The sequence below is a fragment of the Amblyomma mixtum genome, chromosome 6 (genome assembly GCF_055824585.1).
Source record: "Amblyomma mixtum isolate Tamu chromosome 6, ASM5582458v1, whole genome shotgun sequence".
Taxonomy (NCBI): domain Eukaryota; kingdom Metazoa; phylum Arthropoda; class Arachnida; order Ixodida; family Ixodidae; genus Amblyomma; species Amblyomma mixtum.
This window is the reverse complement of record NC_143017.1, coordinates 54024087-54035553: the sequence shown is the minus strand read 5'-3', so window position 1 is coordinate 54035553 and position 11467 is coordinate 54024087. Positions and strand designations below refer to the sequence as shown.

At 47.4% G+C, this 11467-nt stretch overlaps 1 protein-coding gene across 1 annotated transcript in view; it reads left to right on the top strand.

Moving 5' to 3' along the window:
* Positions 1 to 1052: 1052 nt before the first annotated feature.
* LOC149339157 (uncharacterized) overlaps positions 1053 to 11467 on the top strand; it is a 34219-nt gene continuing 23804 nt past the window's right edge. The window contains exon 1 of the mRNA XM_089547971.1: positions 1053 to 1240. The gene's annotated coding sequence lies outside the window, so the exon portion shown is untranslated. The remainder of the gene's footprint in view (positions 1241 to 11467) is intronic.

Here is an 11467-nt window from a genome sequence, read left to right as displayed (position 1 = left end):
GGACAAGTACCTATACCAAACTGAAAATACGACGGAGACAGAAAAAAAAAGAAAAAAGAACAGGCCAGCGCAGCCCTCCGCCCACGTCGTCCTGTGTGCGTAGCTTGCCAAGAGGTCGCCACGCCCCCCTCGGCAACCATACATACGAACTGCGCGCGTTGCGCAAGCCGCGCAGTGGACACGGCGCAGCGAAAAAAAAAGATAAAAAAGGACGCTCCCCGCCGTGCAATGCGCGCAACACTGCGCCTGCCCACGCCGTCTACGGCAGTGCCGCCACTGCAGCGGCGGGCCTTTTGAGCGCTGATGCTCCGGAAAGCGTGGCCGAGCGCCTGCCTTGTGTGATCTGCTCGGTTTCGTCAGCATGCGCAAAAGCCCGGCGCTCTTTCGGCCAGCCAACTCCGAGGCCGACGCTCGGTCGAAGCGTCTGAAAGCATTCTTAGTCGCGCTTAAGCATCGACCGCACGCTGCCGCCGACAAACTATTCTTTTTTGCTCCAGGTAGGAGACGGGAGTCGATTCGGGACACGGTACTCCTTCGTCGATAGTGGGCCCAAAGCGGCCACGTCGCATGAATAGCAATGCACAGCGCGACAGTCGTCCCTAATAACAAAGCACAGTAACCTAACCCCGCATAAGTCAGCGCTAACGCTTCGCGAACACCTTAGCAACAGCGCGATACTATCAGACGTCAGGGCTATTCGAGAAGGCTCTCAAAGGTCCACGAATAAGCCCTGTGTATCATGAGCTCTGTACCTCGCAACCCATGCGCCGCCACAACAGACGTTGGCCGCGGCCGCCATGGATCGTCGACCAGAGCACATACGACGCGCGCGACACAGCAGCGCGACCAGGAACAGGAGTCAATGGAGGCGCGCTCCCGAAGCGGGCACAGCGCCCGAATATCTGATGAGTCAGGCGCGACCGAGTGGGTCGACGGCGACGAGATCGGCCAGCCAGCGCGCCGCTCACGGCAGAAATAGCTCCGGCCTAGCGACCTTCGCTCGGCGCGACGCCGACAACGCGACGCGGCGCGCTGGCGTGTAGTAACACAAGAAGGCGTGCCCTCCTTCGGAGAGCCCGTGGGAGCTCTCCTTAACTAGCAGCCGGAGCCGAAACCCCGGAAGAGAGCGGGCTTGCTTACCCTTAGCGGCTGCGGTGCCGGTGGAGGGTCGCGGTGGCGGAGTATCCGACATTGCTCTTTTTCAGCGTTGCCTCCGGGTCGAGTTGGGACCGGTGCGACGGTGAGTAGATAGACGAGGCTCGTGACTGTTGCTCCGGTGTTGTTTCGCTGTCACGCAGCTGATGCGTTGTTCGTGCCTGCGCCTGCTTTCCCCCGCTGTTTCCTCGGTTTTACTGCGAAGTGTGTGTTGCACTCGAGACGCTATCCAGCTGTGGACGTTGTTGCACCCACTTTTCAGCGCCGCACTTGTGCCCGCTCCGAAGTTGTTGCTGCTGCTGATGCTGCTCCGCAGAGTTTCACTCCGGTATGACGGAGACTGCGCGCACTCACTCACACACCACGACGGGCAAAGGCAGAATGATCGAAGGCAAAGGCTCCGCTTCTAGTCGTCGACTCCCCTTCTAATAAGCCGCACTTCACTCCTATCCCTGCGACGGTGGTTTCGCGCGACGGGGAAAAAAAGCGCACGCGCGCGCTCTACCCACGCTCTCCAAATCCAAGCAGCTCCGGCCACTAGAACACGCACTCGCACACGACGCGAACTGGAGACTCCGCGACCTGCGCGCTAATTGCGATTCGCAGCCGCTTCTCAACGTCCTTTCCTCTCCGTCTTCGCCGGGTGCTGGAGAGTTACGAGATGGGTGATCGCACGTGCGTGAGCTTGAAAGTAAGCAAGCCCGAAACCAACCACGTATTTACTATACGCTGCCGCACTGCTCGGTTTCGCTCTTCCGTAGCTCGGAGCGCACGCTTTCGCGCGCATCTCTCCTCCTCGCCTCCACGGCCTCCTCCTCGCAGATCAGTTACTCCCGCGCTCTTCAGCGCACTCTCCTCTGGCAACGCTGAACGAACGAAAGGGGAAGTCACGTGACCACCAGCGCGAGCTCCGTCGCGCGTCGACGGGGCTTTCGGAACCAGAACGCGCGCCAAAATGAACAGCTGGTGAAGAGCGCTCGGTTGTTGTACGCGTTTCAAAAACCGGCTTCGGTGGATGTTCGCATTTAAGGGGAAGCTAATTCGAAATTCACTCGAGGCTGCATATCAGAGAGCAAACAGCAACTAATGGCGTCTTTACTAAATCGGCATCGCGTAATTTCCAGCTGTCATCTAAAAAGCATTCACTCAGAAAGTACGGATGAATCACCACTGTTTAGTTTGTAGTGATATATATGCTTCCAATAAAGGAAAAGAGACATTTATGCATTACATTATTTAACTATTTTTTAACGGGCAGCAACCTTCCTCCGAAGTACCAAGCATGCAGCCAGTAATATTGGCGGCATATTTCATCAGCCGTTTAAGTTATACGTCTCACATTAACTCGTTGCGCAGAAATGTAACCTACACGGGCGTCTGATCAAAGCTAAGGATTGCTAAGACAGAAAAGGGCAAGAAGCAATTTCGGTTATTCTTTCAACAGCGATGAGCGGACGAATGAATTCGCAGAATTTCCTTCCGACTATCAGAAGTTCAGTTTTCACAGTACAGCAGCCACTTGTTATTTGCTTTTGAGGGGAAAACAGCAGTCCGTATTGTTTGAGAACGCGTGGATCCTCAACCCTGCCTGAAGTTTCATGTATACGCGGTAACACCATGGAGAGCTCTACAATATGTCCGCTGACAGCTCAAATGCTCTCCCTCCGGCTGCATTCATTCGCTTACGCAGGGTTCTCACTTTTAAAGGTCCCTTCATGTCATAATTACGCACTGACAGCATCAGTACAAAGCCATTCTCTCCGTTGAAATGCTGCTTCGTCAGCGCATTTCAATGGCAAATTATTACGGAAAGACGTCACGTAAAGCATACGCCATTTGTTATCATTCCGGCTTTTGAAGCAGAATGGGTTAAGCGCTGCGGTGAATTAAAACTAAGTATTAGCGATTATACTTCACTTTTTTTTTGTTTTTGTGCCTCGCGCGACCTAAAGTCCGCTTTGACGTCACAGCCATCGTTTAGTTGATGACACCGAAACGGCATAAAAAAAATTCAGTTATGAATTATTTAGTGACCTCACTGCACAGCGCAGGTTCATCCATCTATACTATATGTCAACGCATCATTTCAAAGAAGAAAACATACAAGCAAAAATTTGGTGTTTGTACTGCTAGAACGCGATGGTCATCATCGTCATCATCATCACCAGCCTGACTACGCCCACTGGACGGCCAAAACCTCTCCCATGTCTCTACAATTAGCTCTTTCCTTTGCCAGCTCTGGAGTGCATGCGGAATTTCTCCTCAACGACATGTTACGCTGAACTATCAAGCGGAAATGTGCACTGCATTGTCGCATGGCCTCTGGTCCTATCGATCACGCCTTCTTCCACGTGGGAGCATTTGCGCCACATGATGGGAGGCCATGTCCATGTACTATCGGGGACAAAAGTGGTATACTCCACGCGACCGAAGCCGGAGCAACTGAAAACGGCGTTTCGACGCCATCTGCGGGCGGCATCTCGGACCCAGACAGCCAATCTGTGACCTTTATTATCAGCACGCATGTTGTTTGACTCGTTTCAATGTTTCGTGCTTTTTCTCGGCAAAGTGCCGAGCGGCGCCGCAGCAGTAGCAATCTGGTGGCCCTCTTTTCATTTTGTGTCTTCTTTTTATTGCGCAAGCAATACTGCTACCACTTTTCTGCCGTCGGTGGAGGTCGTTCCTTCGCTCCGGCGCAGCTGCGGCGCATGACCACGTGACAGCGTGACGTCACGACCAGAGGAGAGCAGGGGCCCCGACTCGTCTCTTCGGCCGTAGTCGTTCCTTCGCTCGGTGCGGCGGCTACCACGTGACGGCCTCCTCGGCCCGGCGCGTGAGGGCGCTCGCTAGGAGATGATCAATTAATCAATTCAATTAATGAAATTAATTAATTCAATTATTTAAATTAATTAGTTAATCTGAATAATTAATTTCACTTATTGCCGAAGAAGAATCTGAGTAGTGCGGAACGATATAATCACCAGAGAAGAAAACGCCGTGCGGAAGAAACGCCGGAACAGAAAGAAGAGCGGCCTGCTAAAAGAAGAGTGCAGTATATACAGCGGAGAAGAAAGAGCAGACCATTGTGGTGATTCGAGACGGTGACATCGTGGCTCAGCGACGTGAAGAACAAGAGATAAGAGTTGGCGAGTTCGAGTCTGCTACGCGTGAATTCGAGAAACGAAACTACCAGCAGAACCTAGCGCAGCCAGGTGTTATTGCTTTCGCAATCAGCCAGGCTTAACCAAGCTAAGCCTTCAGCCAATTTTTTTCAACGCGCGTTCGAGATATGGCTTGAGAGCCGGCGCTCGCACCGTCATGATGCGATCAAATGCCCGCGCGCGCGTGGCTAACTGGTCGTGGAAGCAGCACATTTTTGAAACATTGAAACGAGCCAAGCGACATGCCTTCCGATTATAAAGGTCACAGATTGGCTATATTGGTCCGAGATGGCACCTGTAGATGGCGTTGCAACGCCGTTTTCCGTTGCTCCGGCTCCCGCCGCGTGGAGTATACCACTTTTGTCCCCGATTGTACTACAAAAACCGTATAAAGTGGAATAACATATGAACTAAAGTCAATAGAACGAGTTTATTTTCTAGGCAAAATTTTCTGAAGTCATCCATCGAAAAGAGCATGAATTTCAACTGAACGAATTTCATCTTACTGCATCTTTCAGTTCCGCACACATTTAGGAATCTACTGAAGCAGTACTTCCGAGTCGGAACGCACCATTTCGGCCGACGTGCAGAAATATGTGCACTCGAAACGACGGACACTTTCATCAGAATACTGTCCCATTTTCAAATCATTAATTGCAACAAATCTTGCTAAATCGTTGCACGGAATGTAATGTTTCTACATGTTCACTTGAGCCGACTGATGGCTCGTACAAAGGATGAGTCACGGAAATAGACAAAGAAAAAACTGTTCAACTACGCATCGCAAGTAGCGTCCGATTGCATTTATTTACCGCATTTGGCCAAGATTTGGAGTCCTTGGTCTAAACCTTCCTCCCAGAGGACAGCTGTGAAGTCGCTTGTCAAGTTCTTGAAGGACTAAAGATTCAATGCAAGGTTGTGAACTTTCAATGTGTGTCATGTGTACCCTGTAAGTAATGGCCAACGGACACGTGGAAAAGTGATCTCTCTTCCCTCTCTCCCCTTTCTCTCTCCCCCTCCGTTCTCTTTCTCACGTGCAAGGTAGCACACTGTGTGTTGCCACTTAACCTCGCTGCCTTTACGTTCATCATTTTCTCTGTCTGGAAGTTTACAAATACTAATACCTAGGCCAGGGTTAATTGGGGAGACATGGAAGAGGCCTTTGCTCTGCAGTGAGCGTAGTTAGGCTGATGACGATGAGGAGGAGGAGGAGGAGTAACTCTTGCGAATAATTGGTTTGGTTTGGTTTATGGGGTTTAACGTCCCAAAGCGACTAAGGCTATGAGAGACGCCGTAGTGGAGGGCTCCGGAAATTTCGACCACCTGGGGTTCTTTAACGTGCACTGAGAACGCACAGTACACGGGACTCTAGAATTTCTCCTCCATAGAAATTCGACCGCCGCGGTCGGGATCGAACCCGCGTCTTTCGGGTCAGCAGCCGAGCACCATAACCACTGAGCCACCTCGGCGGCTCCTTGCGAATAACTACACGAATAATTATCATGGTCAGTTCATTTCTCCAATATTTGTGATTCTGCTCTTCAAAAGTTGTGTTTTCTGAAATGCTCCCGTTAGCACAAAGCCTTTAGCATATAATGCGTGTCTGAGGTCAAAGTTGGAATACGCGTCAGTATTGTGGGAACCTTGTACGAAGAAGGATGCGAAGTAAATCGAACGTACTCAAAAGAAAGCTGCAAGTTTTATATATGGTGAATATAAAAGGCTAAACTTTCCCTCTTCGCTTATGCTGGAAAATCATTTCCGACAATGCAAGTTTGCCGGAAAATATGTAGGTTTCTATACTACTATTCAAAAAGTTTTCACAGGAAAGGTCTCACTTTGAATTGCGTCCATCTAGCCACTACAAAGAAAGCAAGGCATACCCACAATACTCACTGCCTCCGATTTTCGAAAAAAATCTGGTCGAATTGGTCGAAAGGTGGGTACATTACTCGTGGAGGGGCGGACGTGAAAAGTGATTAAAACATTACAAATCTGGTGACTAGAAGCTTGCAATATGACTCAAAAGTCATTAGGACATGAACATATATAAAGTAAACAAATTACACTGGGAAGAAGATTGGGACTGTCCGGAATAAAACCTTTGACTTTTGGTTTGTGAGTCAGACAGGCTGCCTCTGTAATATATGTAGGCCACACAGGCATTTTTTTTGCACACATGGCATTTATTAGTCAAGCAATGTTCTATGCACATTGTTCACAAACCATGAAGAGAACAATCGCAAATGAACACAATGCATAATACGACACACCTAAACAACCAAGCACTAGAAAAAGGCAATTAAGCGCAAGTTCGCACGTGTTGATTAAAGCGGGGCAGCATATGTATGTCGTGTGGTCTTGAAAAATTTACATTTGTTCTCTTTTTTGAGGAAGGGAATGGCGCAGTATCTGCCTCACATATCTCGGCGGACACCCGAACCGCGCCGTAAAGGAAGGGTTAAAGGTGGGAGTGAACGAAGGAAGAGAGAAAGAGGTGCCGTAGTGGAGGGCTCCGGAATAATTTCCACCACCTGGGGATCTTTAACGTGCACTGACATCGCACAGCACAGGGAGGCCTTTACGTTTCGCCTCCACCGAAACGTGGCCGCCGCGGCTTGGTTCGAACCCGGGAACTCCGCCTCAGTAGCCGATCGCTCTAACAACTGAGCCACCGCGGCGGGCCTTCACACAATGATTGTGATTGCGAAAGAGGAGGGAGTTTTCACTGTCGCGTCACACCTTCAAAAGGGCGTAGCTTAAGTGTCTCACCAGTTTTCGGGGGCAGAGTGGCTTAACTGGTTGACTGCCGATGTTACATGCCAAGTTCTAGCAAGAAATTGCTGCTTTTTAATTAAAGTTCTAAGTACAAAGCAGATGTGGGTATTTTACTTAATTGTCAATTTTGGAACAATATGGTAGGATGTGACTTTACATGCGCGATATTTGATTGGGGCATCAAAATAAGTCACTGCGTTCTCGTTTCGGTTGAGCAGACTTTGACTGAAGGGAAGTTTGCTCAGTGGCATTTCAGAGAAGTATCATCTACTCTCCCCCTTAACTTCTCGAGATGATTCTTAGCACTGGCAGCAAACCAACCACTTTGAGACTTCTGTACACCATCTCCTGATTTTGAATGCTTCGAGTCTTTAGGTTGCGAACGTACTGTGCTTTGCTCATATGCTGCCTCACAAATCCTGTGCATTCTAAGCTCCATTGGGTCTGCATCTTCGACAGTTACATATAGACACATTATAGTATGTGAAGCTGCATATAAAGCAAGGTTGTATCCCCATTAGAATTATTCTAGTTGGCATCTGCTCACCTGAACTCTTTCAATCTAGGTCAACTTTTACTGCTTTTATTACTGCTCATGAATTCATAATCGCTGGCTAGAAATGAGTCGAGAGCTTATGAATGCACTGGAGTTTAGAGCATATACTAGCTAACGAGAGGCTACATACAGGGCACACATAATCCAATATCATTATTGCGCTGGAAAAATAAACCAGTACTTTTTCATACGAAGGAACGGAAGTTTCGCCCCAGTACAATTTTACGTTGTGCAGGTATCACCAGAAATTTGTGCACAAAGTCTTCTTCATATCCAGCGTTCATACTCAGAAATTCTGGACAAACACATTTTTTTCAACGATATGTTGTTCATGAACTCAATTTTTCCACGCATACCCTATGACTGCAACAAAACAATCAATATATAGGCCGACCCCCCCCCCCCCCCCTTCCTTGTGAAAAACGCACCCCATTGCTTTACTATGGCAGTGCTAACTACATGGTGCAAGAGCAGGGCAAACTTTGCAAAGCGATACTTTTTACGAATAGGAAGATTCGATCATTCCCATAAATATGTCCATAGCAATATTTTGCAGCATTATACCGGCGCCTCACAATTATATGTTCTGTCCAAGAAACCTGGACTTGTTTTTAAAAAATGTGCTCATGCTTTTGTGACTGATTTAAAGGACGGAAGGAAGGGAAAACTTTATTTTAACTAATGCTTTTTCCTGCGGTTTGGGGGCATCTTCAGAGACGTCTTGGTTCTACCCCCAGGAGCTTTCCCTGTCGAAGTCGTCAGCCTCTAATCAGTGGTCGGTTGCCCTCAGTCCAGGGCTCCGCTGGCCACTGCCGCCCGTTGAGCTCGCTGTACCAGACCTTGTTGGTCTTCACAGCGGTCGCTGGACAGCGAGGTGTGCTCATAGATGCAATATTTGACGTTAAAATTAAAATTACGCAGAAATTCTGCGCTGTCACGCCAAAGGCATAATACGCTCCATATTGAAACTGGGCATTTCCCCACATTTTCTGCAGCGATTGTCCAAACGCTTGGGAAGCTCCTGCGGCTCTTCTCCGAGCGTCGTTCGCGCTTCGCATTTTTATTGACACCGCACCACTGCCACCGCGTCGTTCTGAAATTCCTTTCATGGGAAAAAAAATGAAAACGTCATTCTACAGCGCTGTGAAGTTCATTTCATGGAAAAGAAAGAAAATAAGTACAGCCACAAAACAATGCTATTTGTTGTGATTTATGGTATAGCCCCCCATCAAAAGTTTCCAGCCCAAGGAGTTTGCTTGTGATTCCTGCAGAATGCCTCGTTATGGATCTGCAGTGACAGTAATCTCTTGACAGAGGAATCGCTTTTCGTCCTCAAAGCTCCCAAAGTTTGGACTGCTTGATGTGCTAGGGAGTGACGCCAAAGAGCTTAGAAGCGAACCTCTTGGGCTGTATACTTTTGACGGAGGCTGTACATAAACAACTGAGGCTATCATGCCCCAAACAAACAAACAAAATGCACCATTCAACTTCATCTGTACGAGGAATCTCGTTGTGGCATTCCTGCAGAGGCCAGGAAGCACGTGGGATTTGAAGCACGACAGGTGGAACGCAGATGTTCATCTGCTGATTCATGCTTTGGATTAGAGAACACAGCATATTTTTTCTGAGCTAGCAGTGACTCAGCCTTCCCTTTCTCAGCCTCGTAATTACATTCTCACCGCTCTCTAGTCATCTATATTTTAAAAAACAAAAAAAAGAAACGGGGAAACGGCACCCTAATAATCGGACTACGCAGAAAAACCCGAGTTTAATTCTTTTTTTATATATAAAGGGATAGGTGTGGCGAAGCATATATCGGCAGCGTCGTCGTCCTCGCTCTCTTCCTCTTGGCGTGGGCACCTTGCGTGCAGCTATCCATTAATTTAAATATATCCAGCACCCCCCCACCCCCCCCCCACCTCTCAAGCAGGAGGGATTACAGCTGCAAAATCAGAGAAATTAAATGTCGCACGAATTACATAAAATTCTCTTTCTTCGCAAAAACGATATCTGAATGGAACAATTTACAAGAACAGGTCGTCTCAGCTGACGGTGTCCACTTCGTTCCACTTATTCATAATTTGTAATTATTTGAATATTCCTTGCGCTGTGTTGTTCTTGTGTGTTTTATAACAGGCTCTAAAATTTCGAATGTCTCTTTTATATTCTCAGGTTGCTTGAGCCAACGTTTCGACAAGAGGACTTGCCTTCGTCTGGGCCCAGACGAAGACAAGTACTCTTGTCGAAACGTTGGCTCTAGCAACCGGAGGTTTTCCCCTCCCTTGTTCATTTTGTGATCGCCAAGGACCATCTACCACACCCTCTCTCTACCATGGACTTTTTTATATTCTGGCTGTTTGACTGGTTCTTTATTTGTGTTGTTTTTATTATTTGTACCCACTCTCCTGCTGTAATGCTTCGGCGCTGCAGGATATGCTGTAAACAAATAAATAACTGTCTCTAAAACTCGGATTAACACAGATGTACACATACAGCAGTTTCTTTAAGTGGCACTTGTTGCATCAAGCAATATAAAGCAATATGAGCGGACGTTCGGAGGAAAAGCCGGGCGCGATGTCTCACTAGTTCTGGATTGGTCGAGAGGGTTGGCGTGTCACACGTTCGGCTGTATAATGAAATGATTCGAACTCGAGTTAAATTGTGATAATGAGGTCGTAGCATGACTTAAATGTCATTAGGACGTATGTATAAGGATGTGAAGTAAATTAATTACGCTGCGTAATTAGCTATGTAGCGTACTTACGTAATTAGTTGGGAATGCAGCCCATGACTCTTGGTTTGCGAGTCAGACACGTCACCCCTAGGCCATTGAGGCGCTTTTTTTAAACATGGTATTTATTATACTGAAAATATGTCAGAATTACATCAACTATTTACAAAGGTATTAGGAAACGCCACAAAAGACGCCTCAATAGACAGTGCAACAAAGCACTGGGTAGGTGGTGAAGCTGAACATATCCCCAAGAGAGAGTGCCACTCCGGTTCAAACTGGGTATGTTCATAGACTTCTCTCGGTTGAAAAACTGATTCGCGTTGCCGGTCCATCATTCTAGTTTCCCATGAACTGTGTAGTTCAGTCAGAAAAAAACATATCAAGAGGTTCATCAATATATTGCACTGCGGTACGTTCGTTCGACTTGGTCAGAGAGAGACCCTGTGTGCCTTGTAGTGTATCAACGCGGCATATAATATCCTTACTGGCGTATGCTAATGGTGTGTGTAATTAGAAAGAGGTAGTAATTAAGAAAGGAAGTTAAGAATAACCATTAACGCTGTCGTGTCATAATCTTTAGGCGGAGCTAAAATGTCTTCCTAATTTTTGGGGCGGAAAACTAATTTCTGTGGGTTTTTGTCGCCCACTTCTGCAGAACCTCCCGGAGAGTGGGAGATAGAGAAACCCTTTAATGAAAAATCACAGAATTTAACCGGCGTTTAAAAATGCTACTCTGCGTGGGGAAGACAATTTGGGAGATAAAGACGGAAGAAGAATGATGCGGAAAAGGTAAAAAAAAAAGACAAGGAGGAGAAGATAAAATGCGCCCATGATATTCGTACTGAGGTTCATCGGCGAGAAATGATGTAACATATGAAATGATGAAGTGTATAATAGTCCTACAGATGGTCTAACAAAGTTCACAGCATGAAGGATGCATGAGTTGTAATATGTAAGGTGAAATCAGAGCTTGTCAAGATGTCCAATGTCATTTAAATAAGCAAACAAAAAGTTCATTGTACGTCCCTGGTAAATAGGGCAGGCTAAATGACCTAAAATACTATTCATTGGAAGAGGCACTGG